Source organism: Helianthus annuus, chromosome 3, assembly GCF_002127325.2.
Source record: "Helianthus annuus cultivar XRQ/B chromosome 3, HanXRQr2.0-SUNRISE, whole genome shotgun sequence".
NCBI classification, from domain to species: Eukaryota; Viridiplantae; Streptophyta; class Magnoliopsida; order Asterales; family Asteraceae; genus Helianthus; species Helianthus annuus.
The window spans coordinates 17,750,580-17,767,072 of record NC_035435.2 but is presented as its reverse complement, the minus strand read 5'-3'; the positions used below and the strand labels follow the sequence as shown (position 1 = coordinate 17,767,072).

At 38.6% G+C, this 16,493-nt stretch overlaps 1 long non-coding RNA gene across 1 annotated transcript; it reads right to left on the bottom strand.

Annotated features, from left to right (window-relative positions):
* Window positions 1-216: 216 nt before the first annotated feature.
* On the bottom strand, window positions 217-1,709 carry LOC118490147. The gene is made up of 3 exons (XR_004888330.1): window positions 1,594-1,709; window positions 889-1,503; window positions 217-798 (listed from the first exon to the last, which is right to left on the bottom strand). It is a non-coding gene; the product is annotated as an uncharacterized LOC118490147 (long non-coding RNA).
* Between the last annotated feature and the right edge of the window lie 14,784 nt (window positions 1,710-16,493).

The window sequence follows — 16,493 nt, the reverse complement described above, 5'->3', positions numbered from 1 at the left end:
CCTAATTGTTTTATAAAAAAAAACAATAATACGTAGCAAAATGATCAAATTTTCAAATGTTAAGTTTCATCTTGCAAAACTCAAACAAACACGTAATCAAACTAAACATAGCAATCAATTTTTGTGTTCCAAGCCCCTATAACAGGTATGGAGGATTTGACAAGAGAAGAGGATTTTTCCTCTGGTGAGCAGATGATTGCTCGGTCCCGGATGCGGTTACGAGGAGTGAAATATTTAAACAATCATCAATGGACAATGATCAAAGTATCAATTATCAAACACTGAAACAACTAAACCCTAGGTCGATTTTGTCATACTAGAATGCAAAATTATAAGTTTGAACATCAAAATAAGCAATTACATACAAACCATACCTATTGCTTGTTCCTCGAGGAGGTGGACTTGAGGTTGCTCTCCTCATAGCGGGGCGTTCGAGCCTAATTTCGCAAGAACATACTATAATTGTTCAGGATTTTTTTCCTGACGCTTTTTTAATGGACTTAATTTTGGACTAATATCTTTTTTGGTATTTTATTTCGACGACTCCTTGATAATTTTTGTTCATTCACTAGTCCATATGATAAACAGGGGTCTGGCCTCTTCGTGTTCTTCTTTTTCGGGATTCTGGACAGGTATGCACTGATTGATTCATGATCACCAAAGGAGGCGATGGGGGAATCATCTTCATAAACAATCTTTCTTCTGGTATAATCAAAGGAGGCGAAATTATCGGTTTGGTAAGACGGTTCGTCATATCCTTGTTTTGGGTACTTTCCTCCACCCTTTCCGTGTGGTTGTCTACACATACAAAGTATAAAAATGTCAAATATGCTTGTAAATATCTTAGATGCGTTTGACCGATAAAAATTTTATTTATATGAATATTACCAGCGGCATCATCTTCATAAACAATGGAATTGTTTTGGTCGGGTTCAAGTGGAAGTGCAAAAGCATAATTAGCAGCATCATCTGGTATTTTCCTCTTTGTGTTCTTCTTCCTCGGGATTCTAGATAGGTATGCACTAATAGATTCATGATCACCAATGGAGGCGATGGGGGAAACATCTTCATAAATAATTTATCTTTTGGTATCACCAAAGGAGGCGAAATTACCAGTTTGGTAAGACGATTCGTCATCCTTGTTTTGGGTACCTTCCTCCACCCTTTCCGTGTGGTTTTGACCGATAAAAATTTTATTTATATGAATATTACCAGCGGCATCATCTTCATAAACAATGGAATTGTTTTGGTCGGGTTCAAGTGGAAGTGCAAAAGCATAATTAGCAGCATCATCTGGTATTTTCCTCTTCGTGTTCTTCTTCCTCGGGATTCTGGACAGGTATGCACTAATAGATTCATGATCACCAATGGAGGCGATGGGGGAAACATCTTCATAAATAATTTATCTTTTGGTATCACCAAAGGAGGCGAAATTACCAGTTTGGTAAGACGATTCGTCATCCTTGTTTTGGGTACCTTCCTCCACCCTTTCCGTGTGGTTGTCTACACATGCAAAGTATAAAAATGTCAAATATGCTTGCAAATATCTAAGATGCGTTTGACCGATAAAAAATGTATTTATATGACTATTACCAGCAGCATCATCTTCATAAACAATGAGATTGTTTTCGTTGGTTTCAAGTGGAAGTGCAAAAGCAGAACTGGTGTCCCTAATACAAAAGGTTTCTAGATGCCTCTTGTCACACCCCCAAAATCCACCTGCGGATAACACCCGCTTTGAGGGCGTGACTGACCAGGATCCAGCCACCAATTATACTGAGCATTGAATTAATAGTAGAAATATTTATTATCCAAAGTAGTTAGCAACATCGTAGTTTAAGTTCGATAATTAGTTTAACAAAACAGCGGAAGCATAAACCAAAGTAGTTTTTAAAGATAGTTCTTAGTTCAAAATAATTAACCCAACACACGGGTTTGACGAACACTACACATCCCCAAGCAGCAGCTTCTGAGTCACTGGTTACCTGCAAAGCATGCAGTAAGGGGTCAACAATAATGCTGAGTGAGTTCACTAATTGTCCAGTTTTAGTTTACCAAAAACTTAAGTTGTTTAGATAAAGCATTTATAATCACGTTGTGGGGAGCTACCCCATCTGTAAGCTCACTAAACTGTAGATACCGAAACTATTGACGGAATATAAATTCGTGCCCCGAGTCAATGTCTATCGTCATTGACCATGTTGCAAGGTCTACTAGTTCACGCCCGATCTCCCCCGGTCACGGTGTGAGGTTGTCAAACCTAATAGCGCTATCAACTAATAACCCGTTCGCCCCCGGCGATTAATCGGTATTGTAAGCAGGGACTTAGAGTGATAGAGTTTCGTTTAGTATGGCTAGTTGTGATTTATAAATAGTATCCAAACGTATCTCCCCCGGAGATAGTAATTACCCATTCTGTTTTCCCCCGGAGTAATGGGTCAAAAGTATTTTTTTTTCCAAAGTTGGTAGTTTGTTCGTGTCCCTCCGCGGGACGCATGCTTTTAGTGTGTGAACTCACCTTGGGTTGCTCGGCAGATTGGGTTACTTGTCAAACACGTTGGTCACCACGTCCTAACATGGTTACCGGTATAGGTCAGGTTTGGTGTACAAGCATTCACGTATAATCTATACACATAACTGGCACGTAACATGCATAAAAATATAGACAGTGGGTTATTGGGCCGGCCCTAGCATTTAAGCAGTCAAACAGTAACACGCAGATCAGTCAACAGGTAGCCCATATCAAGCATACTATGGCCCAATAACCAAAGTGGACAGCCCAGTCGCAACCAGATGGTCTCGAGTCGCAACCAGGAGGTCTCGGCTTGTCACGCTGTGGTTGCGAGTCGCAACCGTGTGGTCTCGAGTTGTCACGTTGTGGTTGCGAGTCGCAACCGTCGTAGTCTCGAGTCGCAATCGTGTGGTTTCGAGTTGTCATGCCATGGTTGCGAGTCGCAACGGTGCGGTTGCGAGTCGTAATGCTGTCTCTTTCATGTTCACGTGTAGATTCAGATACATCAGTCCACATTGTACTATGTAATCAGGCCCAAATCAAGTAATAGCCAATAAGGTTTTACTAACATTTTTCCTAATCTGACCATTAATAAAAATAGATCAAACTTTGCCATTTTTGAAATCTTCAAACCATATTCAAACAAGTTCATCAAACAAGTTCATCACAAGTTCATAGTTTTTTTTTCTAGGGTTTTCATGTCAACATAGCCATACATTTTTGGACCGAAAATCACATATTTCATCAAGATCAACATGTAAGAATAAAGAAACATACAATATATATCCGAAATCTTAAGTTTAACATCATCATTTTGCAAGAAACAATGAAGCATAGTATGGTTAGCCATGAATACTCTTAAACTACCATTATCTAGCCATCTTTAAGCATGTTAGCAAGTATTCATACATAAGGTTTAACACACATAGTCCAACTTCACAAATCACCCAAAAATCATGTATGACACTACTAACCAAGCATTTCTAGTTCATTTAACCCACATAAATCCTATGCACATAATAACAACACTAACCGGTTGAGAAGGAGGAGCCGAAAACAAAGAAAAGGAACCGAGAAGATGGAGTGTCCGAGTGATGATCTTGACCGAGTTTCTTGTCCGAGATCCTTGTGCGATCCGAGCTTGGTCCGAAAGTTGGAAGAGGTGGGATGTTGTTGAAGGTTTCTAGTGAGAGAGAATAGAAGGAGTGTGTGGATGTGTTTGGTAACTAAAGAATGAAGAATGAGGGGGAGGTTGGGTTTATATACAAGGGAGCTCGGGTTGGGCTTGGGGGTTTCGGCCCAAACGGTTTCGGCTCAAGAGGCCCACTCGAGACCGAGTGGCCCACTCGCAACCGAGTGGTTGCGAGTCATGGTCTCGAGTCGTGGTCTCGGCTCTCATATATATATATATATATATATTACATACATATCACACATATCATGCACAAAGATCACGTTTTCATTTAATATCATATGTATACACAAAAATATTACAAGGTGTTCGTTCGGAAAAACCTAGAGTGTCACACCTCTCTTCCCACATTTTTATTTAGTCTGCATATCTTTGGCAGTAATTTCTCTGCGTTGTTCCCCTAGACGCCTTCCTTTTCAGTTGTTCCTGCTCAGCCACTTCTTGTAGATTTATGATTGCGAGCTGGTGGGAGGCCCTTTCCGGCTCATGATACTTTAATTTATCAAAGTTGATCAAACCCACCCGCAAAAAAAAATTCTTTGACTCTTATATGCCAGGTAATCCTCATACGGTGTCCAGACTATATCTTGAAATATTACCCAAATATTAGTTTAATGACTTAAACCGCCTAAAGTTGAAAAAGGTATTGGCTCTATGGGTGATGAAAATGGGGATATGTAATAAAACACCTCATGCATCATGTTGCGCCGAATTTCCTCCAACTTACTCTTCAAACGAGACTTATTATTCGTTCGTTTGCCTCGTCCGACCATAAGTGGGCTGTAGTAAGTATGAAGTGGGATGTTCTTCTGTGACTCATCAAATAATTGTGACGCCAAGAAAGCTTCTTTTTCTTTGGGAATTCTTTCTAAAAAACATCTAAGGATAGTTTATAATTTGAAGTCAGAATAATCATAAAAATAGGACATAATATGATGTCAGAATAATCATAAAAATATGACAAAATTGCATAAAACATCAATTATGCTTAGGTAAACTGCCAAAATCATCCTTCACGATTCTATTTACTACCAAACTCGTCCCTGAAGTTTCAATTTCGCCAAAATCATCCCTCAGGTTTGCTATTTATTGTCAAAATCATCCCTGGTAGCTTTAAATTTCAGGGACGATTTTGGCATTAAGTGGCAAACCTTAGGGACATTTTTGACAGAAAGCAGAAACCACATTGACAATTTTGGCAAAATTGAAACTTTAGGGACGATTTGGGCAGTAAACATGTATGTTTTCTTCAATCTTCTCTAAAAATAGTTTATAAAATAAAGTCAAGTCAAAGTTTATTGAATACCTCATACAGCCACGATGGTCCCAAGAAACCATCGGCGGTGTTGCTGGTGATTGTTGAAGCCAAAAGGCAATGGGCAGTAGCACCCCGTGCAACACTATTTAAAGCTTTAGGATTCACATCTTTTAAGAATTGTAACCAGTAGACAGGGAAAAAGCGAGAATTATCACTGTTGGGAAGAATCTTAGTTCCAATGACGTAAAGTAGATACGCCCGTACATTATGAAGAAGCTTCGGCTCTGTTAGGTCTTTTAGAACTTCTTCAAATTTTTCTCTTAGCCAAAGTTTAGACACTTGCATTATTTTTCCTGGACAAAGTTTATAAGCTCCAAGCATATCATTGCAAAGCACCTCAGCAGATATATCATCACAAATAACTGTTTTCCCATCAACAGGGATCGTTGATATGGCGTAAACATCTTCTAAGCCAAAATATAACTGAATATCTCCGTTCGAGCCAAATGTGAATATTTTTTTTTGTCGTTGTCATAGCAGTCTTTGATAAAGGTTTGAAATACGTGACATTGTTTGTAAGGTTTCATAGTCGCAATTGAATGAAAAAAAGATCCTTTGAGTTTTTCTAGGACCCTAGGAAAGGTGGATCCTAGAAAAACTCAAAGGATCTTTTTTTTTTTCATTCAATTGCGACTATGAAACCTTCCAAACAATGTCACGTATTTCAAATCTTCATCAAAGATTGCTATGACAACGACAAAAAAAAACATTCACATTTTGCCCGAACGGAGATATTCAGTTGTATTTTGGCTTAGAAGATGTTTACGCCATATCAATGATCCCAGTTTATGGAAAACAGTTATTTGTGATGATATATCTGCTGGGGTGCTTTACAATGATATGCTTGGAGCTTATAAACTTTGTCTAGGAAAATAATGCAACTGTCTAAACTTTGGCTGAGAGAAAAAATTGAAGAAGTTCCAAAAGACCTAACAGCTGAAGCTTCTTCATCATGTACGGACGTAACTACTTTACATCATTGGAACTAAGATTCTTCCCAACAGTGATAATTCTCGCTTTTTCCCTGTCTACTAGTTACAATTCTTAAAAGATGTGAATCCTAAAGCTTTAAATAGTGTTGCATGGGGTGTTGCTGCCTATTGCCTTTTGACATCAACAATCACCAGCAACACTGCCGATGGTTTCTTGGGACCATCGTGGCTGTATGAGGTATTCGGTAAACTTGGACTTGACTTTATTTTATAAACTATTTTTAGACAAAACTGTAGAAAACATCCATGTTTACTGCCAAAATCGTCCCTGAAGTTTCAATTTCGCCAAAATTGTCCATGTGGTTTCTGATTTCTGCCAAAATCATCCCTGGGGTTTGCCACATATTGCCAAAATCGGCCCTGAAATTTAAAGCTACCAGGGATGATTTTGACAATAAATAGCAAATCTGAGGGATGATTTTGGCGAAATTGAAACTTTAGGGACGAGTTTGGTAGTAAATAGAAACGTGAAGTATGATTTTGACAGTTTACTCAAACATAAATGATGTTTTATGCAATTTTGTCCTATTTTAATGATTATTCTGACTTCATATTATGTCCTATTTTTATGATTATTCTGACTTCATATTATAAACTATCTTTAGATTTTTTTTAGACAAAATTCCCAAATAAAATAAGCTTTCTTAGGGTCACAATTATCTGACGAGTCATAGAAGAACATCCATCTTCATACTTACTACAGCCTACTTATGGTCGGATCAGGCAAAAGAACGAATAACAAGTCTAGTTTGAAAAGTAAGTTGGAGGAATTAGGCGCAACATGACGCATGAGATGTGTTTTTACAAATCCCCATTTTCTTCACCCATAGAGCCAATACCTTTTTCAACTTTAGACGGTTTAAGTCATTAGCTAATATTTGGGTAATATTTCAGGATATAGTCTGGATACCGTATGAGGATTACCTGGCATATAAGAGTCAAAGAATCTTTTTTTGCGGGTGGGTTTGATCAACTTTGATAAATTACAGTATCATGAGCCGGAAAGGGCCCCCCGACAGCTTGCAATCATAAATCTACAAGAAGTGGCTGAGTATGAACAACTGAAAAAGAAGGCGTCTAGAGGAACACGCAGAGAAATTACTGCCAAAGATATGCAGATTACATAAAAATGTGGGAAGAGAGGCATCTAGAAACCTTATGTATTAGGGACACCAGTTCTGCTTTTGCACTTCCACTTGAACCCGACCAAAACAATCCCATTGTTTATGAAGATGATGCTGCTGGTAATATTCATATAAATACATTTTTTTTCCGGTCAAACGCATCTATGATATTTGCAAGCATATTTGACATTTTTATACTTTGCATGTGTAGACAACCACACGGAAAGGGTGGAGGAAGGTACCCAAAACAAGGATGACGAACCGTCTTACAAAATTGGTAATTTTGCCTCCTTTGGTGATACCAGAAGAAAGATTGTTTATGAAGATGATTCCCTCATCGCCTCCTTTGGTGATCATGAATCTATCAGTGCATACATGTCCAGAATCCCGAGGAAGAAGAACACGAAGAGGAAAATACAAGATGATGCTGCTGAATATGCTTTTTCCACTTGAACCTGACCAAAACAATTCCATTGTTTATGTAGATGACGCGGCTTGTAATATTCATATAAATACATTTTTATCGGTGAAACGCATCTCAGATATTTGCAAGCATATTTGACATTTTTATACTTTGCATGTGTAGACAACCACACGGAAAGGGTAGAGAAAGGTACCCAAAACAAGGATGACGAACCGTCTTACCAAACTGGTTATTTCGCCTCCTTTGGTGATTGATACCAGAAGAAAGATTGTTTATGAAGATGATTCCCCCATCCTCCTTTGGTGATCATGAATCTTTCAGTGCATACCTGTCTAGAATCCCGAGGAAGAAGAACACGAAGAGGCCAGACCCCTGTTTATCATATGGACTAGTGAATGAACAAAATTATCAAGGAGTCGTTGAAATAAAATACCAAAAAAGATATTTAGTCCAAAAGTAAGTCCATTAAAAAGCGGCAGGAAAAAACTCCTGAACAATTATAGTAGGTTCTTGCGAAATTAGGCTCGAACGCCCCGCTATGATGAGAGCAACCTCAAGTCCACCTCCTCAAGGAACAAGCAATAGGTATGGTTTGTATGTAATTGCTTATTTTGATGTGCAAACTTATAATTTTGCATTCTAGTATGACAAAATTGACCTTGGGTTTAGATGTTTCAGTGTTTGATAGTTTGATAATTGATACTTTGATCATTGTCCATTGATGATGTTTAAATGTTTCACTCCTCGTAAACGCATCTGGGACTGAGCAATCATCTGCTCACTAGAGGAAGAATCCTTTTCTCTTGTCAAATCCTCCATACCCTGTTATAGGAGCTTGGAACACAAAAACTGACTGCTATGTTTAGTTTGATTACGTGTTTGTTTGATGTTTGAGTTTTGCAATATGAAACTTAACATTTGAAAATTTGATCATTTTGCTACCTATTATTGCTTTTTTTTATAAAACAATTAAGGGCTGTTTGTTTACCTCTTAATGAGGCTCTTAATGGTTCAAACCTCATACTGGTTCAACACTTAATGGTTCAGACTGTTTGTTTCATGAGCAGATGTCTGAATGGTTCAGACATTTGCCTCTGAATGGTTAAGTATTATATAGAGTCTGAATGGTTAAGACCTCTAATCTGAATTGGTCAGACATTTGCCTCTGAAGGGTTAAGCATTATACTTGCTCTTAATGGTTCAGACATTTTACTGGTTCAGCACTTAACCATTCAGAAGTTGTCAAACAGCCCCTGAATCAATTAGAACACTCCCATGCCCGCACTATGCTTCATCAACCTTGGACCACTTCAAGCATATACAGGATAATACCCCTTGTATTAGTCTAGTAATATATATATAGCGTTGGGTTCATGCGAGAAGCACCTTTATTGTGAGAACCGCGAGAACTAATGTGAAGACAACAAAATAAACCCACTACACCACCAAAAAACTAACCCCCCCCCCCCAACACCCCCTCCCCACCTAAACTAAATGCTAAAAACTAAACCATAAAGCTAAAAAAAAAAACAAAAAACTAAAAAATCTTAAAAAATCTAAAAAAACACACATCACTAATCTCTCTCTCTATTTTCCAATCTCTCACAAAAAAAAATCCACTTAACAATCCATTACCGTAGAAGCCAGAAAAACCCAGCCTTTTTGGTAGGGGTGCTAAACGGGTCGTGTTGGCGGGTTCAACCTGACCCGAACCCGAAAATTTTACACAAACCCGAACCCGGAAATCGTATCATACATAAGAACCCGAACACGACACGTTTAACCCGAATTTTTTTATTTTTTTCTAAAATTAATATATTAAAATTAAAATTTACTTAAAAACACAAATGTATATAATAATAATATCATATTTAAATTATAAAATCTATGTTAATTTCTCTTTTTAAGTTATAATCATTGCATAAAATACACACCCCATTTAATTTATGGAGTTAACTGCCATTTTCGTCCCTATGGTTTGGTCACTTTGGCCATTTCAGTCCATTTTTCAAAAATGCGCCATTTTCCTCCCCGATGTTCTGGAAAGGTGCCATTTCAGTCCAAAAATCATAACTCAGTTAAGTCGGTTTGTAAATAAGGACTGATTGTGTAAATTTGTAACATAAAGGACCATTTAAGTAAAATGTATAAATATTAATATAATTATAAAATATAATATATATATATATAATGTATACACACACTCTGTTCAGTTCACACACACACTCTCTCTCTACTCTCTCTCTCTATGCTCTGCAATCACCACCACCATCACCTTTACCTCTCTACTCCGGTGACCGGAGTAAATCCGGCCATCTTTCCGACACCCCACACCCCCACGAACCAAACTAACCACACACCCCTCCACATCTCACAGATTAGACGAGAGAGGGAGAAAGTCGGAGAGAGAGAGAGATAACGACGAGAGAGAGAGAGAGAAGGAGGCGGGAGAGAGAACCGACGACGGTGGGGGTGCCGTTTTTCCGGTGAGTTGCAGGCGGCGGCAGTGGTGATGAAGGTCTGATGATGATGATAAAGATCGCGATGATGATGATGAAGGTCGATGATGAAGGTCTGATGATGATGATGATGATGAAGATCGCGATGATGATAACAGATGATGACGTTGATGGTGGTGGTTTCGGCGGCGGCGGTGGTAACCACCGGAGCTCCGGTTCCGGCGGCGGTGGTGAGTATGCAGGTAAGGTGTTTGATGAAATGTCTGTGTGAAATGAAATGTTTTAGGTGTTAGGTTTGTTTGGCTGTTTTGGTGATGGTGATGGTGGTTATGGATGGGATGTTGACTGTGGTGAATGAGGGTGGTGAATTGGTGATGGTTGTCTGAGATGTTGTTGTTACTGGAGTTAGAGAGAGAGAGAGAGTAGAAAGACAAAGGGTAATGTGGTGGGATGGTGGTTATGGATTGGATGGTGACGGTGGTGAACGAGGCGGTAACGGTGGCCTGAGATGTTGATGGCGGCCAGGGCTAGTGGTGGTGGTGTTTTTATATAGAGTAGGGAGAGAAAGGGAGGCGGCAGGTGTGGTGGTGGTGGTGGTGTGTTAGTGGTGAATGAGGTGGAGATGGTGGTATGAGATGTTGGTGGCAGATCGGAGTGGTGGTGGTGGCAGTAGCTGTGGTGGCGGTGGTGGGAACTGGTGATGCAGGTGGTGAAGAGTGTAGAGATAGAACAGGTTTGGTTTTGGTGGATGGTGGTGGTGTTGGAAGGGGATGTGGGTGGGGTCTGGTGTGGCGGTGGCGGTGGAGGTGGAGGTGGTGGTGGTGGTTTAGAGAGAGAGAGAGTAGAAAGAGAGAGAGTGGCGGTGATTGTGTGGTTACAGGTTACTAAATGTGTGTATATTTTGTATAATATAGATTTTATAATTATATAAATATTTATATATTTTACTTAAATGGTCCTTTTATTAACAAATTTACACAATCAGTCCTTATTACAAACCGACTTAACTGGGTTATGATTTTTGGACTGAAATGGCACCTTTCCAGAACGTCGGGGAGGAAAATGGCGCATTTTTGAAAAATGGACTGAAATGGCCAAAGTGACCAAACCACAGGGACGAAAATGGCAGTTAACTCTAATTTATGACATAAACTATATTGTAAAAAAAATATAATATAGTATAAATGTGTTAAACAGGTCAACCCGCCAACCCGACCAGGTTAACCCGAACCCGACCCGTTAACCTAAACGGGTTCGCAGGTTCAACCAGAAACTGACCCGAACCCGTTTAGACTAAACCTAAACCCGCGAATTTCGTGTTAGGTTCGTGTCGGGTTTTCAGGTCGTGTCAGAAATTCACGCCCCTACTTTTTGGTTCATTGTTGTTCTCATACTAGGTTTTGATCTTGAGGGCCACCAGTTGACTGTAACTCCGGCACCTCCGCCGGATGAACGTGAAATTCGTGGGTTAGCCTACCAACAAACCCAGAACTCCTTGTAATCGTTTTACATGAATCAGGTCGAATCAAACCCGCATAAAAATAAGAAGGGATGAACACACTTACCGGTCTATCGAAGCAATAAAACCGAAATGCAAACAAGAGAGGGTGACGATGGTGACTGTGGTGGTGGTTGATGGTCACGGTACAACAAGGTGCTTCAGATCCGGAGGTGGTGGTGTGTGGAGGAGGGAAATGGAGTTGCAGGTTGTGATGATTTCATCGGCAGTGGTGTCGTGGATTTTTGGTGAGACTTGAGAGAGTGGGTTTTTAAACAAGGAGGATCTATCCAGATGAAAATCACAGACATCTACAAGGGATTTCGTGACTTTAAAGTGTTGTAGGTGTACTAGATTAAAAAAAATCAAGCCAACATCATGAGCATGTGCTTCTAAAGAACTCATGTACATGTAATCTATCTCTTGCACCTGAATTCCTCGTTTCATGTTTCATTGTTATTTTCAAGAATTCGTGTCTTTAGATACTGCTGTTAGATGAGGGCATAAGTTAACCGCAATTTGTGGTAGGGACTAAAAGTGATGTGAATTGACAACCACATGTGAAATTCGTGTGCGAATTTTGTATGGTACAAAACGTACCAATTCGAAATTCGTGTTATTTTGGGCGAATTCCGTGACTATGTACAAAACACAAACTTTTTTTTTGAACGGTCAACAAACTCAATCCCGAGCACTCTTAGGGCACCCACTGGACAAACGGAGTACTTCGAGAGTAACCCCGAGTCCACCACCAATTCCGTGGAAAACTCGGTAATCCACCCGCCCGTAGGCACGACAGTGAAATTACCGGTAAAACCCGTTTGGCTTAAGGATCCAACCCAGGTTTCCCTGGGTCTCCTATCATTACCCACCAGTGCCTCACTCTGCACCAAGTGGGAGTCAAACCTGCATCTCTCAAGAGAAATGCAAGCTCTCCACCACTTGATCTAGAGATCATTGGCTACAAAACACAAACTTAATTGTAAAACACTCACCTCATCAAACTTTACGGGTGAAAGGCAGCGCCTTATGTTAGTACCCTGCTTCTTCGTTGCTAGTTCTCCATATTCTCTCTTTTCAGCCTCACTCATCTTATTCCACATTTCTCGTCGATGCTCGGCAGTAAATCGATATGAAGTGGAAAATGAGGCCACAAGAATAGTTAAATCGATATGAACATCACAATTCACAAGTATGCAAATGTAAAATATGCAGTTGTATAACATACAAATTGAAAATTTAAATGGGATAAACAAACTTACATGAAATTGTTCCACCGGTGGCAGTTATTTTTCTTCTCCATTTGCGATTTCGGTTAACAAACTTGAATTATCCACCAATTTAACCGATTAGAATCTAAGGTTTATGTTCTTGATTTGGGGATCTAGGGTTTATATTCTTGATTTGGGGATAATCCGATCTAGTGTTTAAAATTTCAACTTTTCATTTCTTATTGTTTTCCATTAAATTTATTTTCTTTCTTCTAAACAAAACAGGGATGGCAATGGGTCGGGTTCGGGTCAGGTATTGGTGATCTCATACCCATACCTGGTTATAAAATTGTGTCCCATACCCGACCCAGTACCCGTCGGGTATCAGGTATACCCGCGGATTTCGGGTGTACCCGTTAGTTTGTTAAAAGATGTACGTTGAGATTTTCAAATACATCTTTTACAATATAATTATTATATAATTTTATTTATACAAGAACTATTATAAATTAAAAATATACATTACATACATATAAGTTTTATCATAAATTAATGATAACGTTATAACACTTATACACTTATATGTATAGTGGGAGAACCCGCGCTATGCGGCAGGAAAAAAAGATGATTTTTAACAATTTTTTTTAAATATAGATAGAAAGAATTACTACTCAAAGAAAATTTTGTATAAATAAAAACAAAACCTAGAGTGAGCTTCAATCTAGGCTCGAATTAAATTTGAGTCCGACTCGGTTCAAGGTTTTAGCAAGTCCATCTTAACTTGCTCATAAGTGACTTGACTCGTTACATCCTAAAATCGAAACTTATGTCACAAAAATATGTTGAAGCTAATTTTTTATGTTCTCTTTTTTTATATTTAAAGATGACTTTTAAAAGTTAGACATATTAAAAGTGAACTCTAATATGTGGGATATAATAGTTAAATATAAATCTGTACTGATGAAAGTGAACTCTAATTTGTGGGATATAATAGTTAATATAAATCTGTACTGAGAATCATCATTCGTAATTGCATTAGCATACACTCCGTTGATTCAACAACATTGGTTGAGATGGGAATTTCCATTTTCGCCCATTATTACTGTTAGAAGATAGGGTAAATTACACTTTTCATCCTTTATGTTTGTACTGAATTGCAACGGATAGTCTTTAACTTCAATAATTACAGTCCCAGTCCTTCAATATTTCTAGTAATTCAAGTTGCATGGATATAATTTTATAAGTTGTAACAAAAATATAACAACTTTTATATTGTTACATCAAGTTGTTATTGACCGAGTGTGTTAAGTGTACAGTTTTGATACTTTTGGACTTCAGTTATCTGGTGAAACTATGTAGCTAAACAGAACATGGCCCAAATGGTTTAATTTTTGAACCTGTTAAACGAGTTGATTATAAAACTATGGTTAGTGCGCATAAGTAGGGGTGCAAATGAGCCGAGCGGCTCGCGAGCTACTCGAGATCGGCTCAAGAAAAAGTTTGAAACGAGCCGAGCCTTATCGAGCCCGAGCCAAGCTTGAGCCTAAAATAAAGCTCGTTTAAGCTCGTTAGACTCGTCGAGCCTTAGTGTAAACGAGCCGAGCCGAGTCGAGCTTATTCAAACTTGTTTGCAAGCCGACCTCGAACCTAAAAATAAGTTTATTTAGTAAACGAGCCCGAGCCCGAGCTTCACTTATCGAGCTCGCGAGCCTAAAAAGTCTATTATTTATATTATTTTTATTTAATATATTAATTAATAGATAATAAACGAGCCGAGCCCCAGCTTAAGAAAATACAAACGAGCCGAGCTCGAGCCTTGAAAACAAAGCTCGAATCGAGCCGAGCTCGAGCCTAGTTAAGCTCGGGCTCGGCTCGGCTCGTTTGTACCCCTACGCACAACCTGACCCAATGCGGGCTGGCCCGTTTTGAGTGGTACCAGAAATGGCCCGTTTCAATCGAGAATAGTTTTGACCCATTACTCAAAATACCCATCATGCTACTTCAACATAAAAGATTTGTTTTTTGAGTTACCGCATTCACAGAGGCCTCAGCGGGCGCTTTGATGGAACCAATGAAGATTCAATAATGTGATGATATCCTTGTTCAGGAGCTATAAGATGTGGTTGATATCCATCAGCTTGGGTGATCAGTTTCTTGATATTTTCCATTGATAATTTCTTGTCAAAGTGTAAATTCTTGAGAGTCGGTACGCACCATATACTCAATATCTTGCACAATCCCTTCAAATTTTGCAAGGCTAGGAAGATCAACTAAAGTCAAGTTGACCACTGTGAGGAAAAAAAATTTCATCAAAATTCTTTCTAAATTATTTGTAGGCGTATGTTAGATTGGTAGGTAAAGATATATTGCAACAGTGTTGATTTTTTTTTTTTTTTTTTTCAAAATTTACAATTTGGGGAATACTTGTAACATGGATCAGGACACTTGAAATTTTGTTTGGTTTGAACAATCAGACTCAGCCTCATCTGAAATCTCTTTTCTCACAACAACTACACATTTCAGAATCACCAACATTATATCACCACTTCTGAAACAAAGCAAAGGGACATACAAATTATGAACATATAAGATGAAGGTGGAAATTCGATCCATTTGCTTATAAATGGGTTGATTTAGGTGATGTTTAAAACTATGTGCATACAACCTCCTAAATCATTGTATTCAAAGATTTAAAAAACCTAAACCAACCCATTTCATCTGGCACAAAAATAACCTGCTATAACCCATACCCATTTTGACCCATTACCAGTTTAATGAAAGATAATGGTCGTTGTTTATGAAGTAAGCTTATACCGAAATCATAAAACTTTTGTGATGGAAGGTGCATGAATTCTGAATATTCTTTGTGCAGGATTTCGGTAAGAAGTCTTTGCCAAGAACACTTACCAGAGCCGGTCCTGAAGGAGGGTGGGGAGGACAACCGGACAGGGCCCGTGATTTCGTAGGGCACGTAATTTAAAAAAAAATCCGATATTATATATGTAAAAAAAATTTAATAGGGTATAACCAAACAAATACTAAGATAGGCCCACTTAAAAAAATCATGTTGTTTAAACTATTTAGCCCATTAGGTTAGTGAGCTCAATACCCAAATAATTATAAAAACTAATAAAAAAAGAAATCTGGGCGGCAACTGGGACTGGGTAAGGTAATGAAACGTGAAACTGAAATGTCGCAGGAACAGGAAGGCTAATCGATTAATCGAGATAGAGCAGGCCCTGGCCTTCAATCATCATCAATTCATCATTCTGCAGTTTTCACACAGCAGCAGGCCTTTGATTTCACAGAATCACAGTCACAGCCTTCGTCTGCGATCACGGAGTCGGATCAGTTCACAGTTCACAGGTAACTTATGATTTAGGATTGATGCTTTACGATTTCAGTTATTATGTCGAATTCAGTTATTCAGTTAAGTTATGTCGATTTCAGATTTTCAGTTAATTTATGTTGTCAATCAGTTAATTTAAGTTATTTACAATTTCAGTTAACTTATGTAGTTATGTCGAATTCAGTTAAGTTATGTCGAATTCAGTTAATTTATGTTGTCGATCATTAATTAGGCGCTAACTTAATTTGATACAAACTTTGTCGATTAATGATTATTTAGGCGTTAATGGCTCCTAAACAAGCATCCGGATGGCAAAAACGTCAAAAGAGGAAACGAGTTGATGAATTGGTGAAGTCACAAAAGGGTGCTATGCAAAATTTTTTACGGTATGTCATTCATTCGAATACTATATTT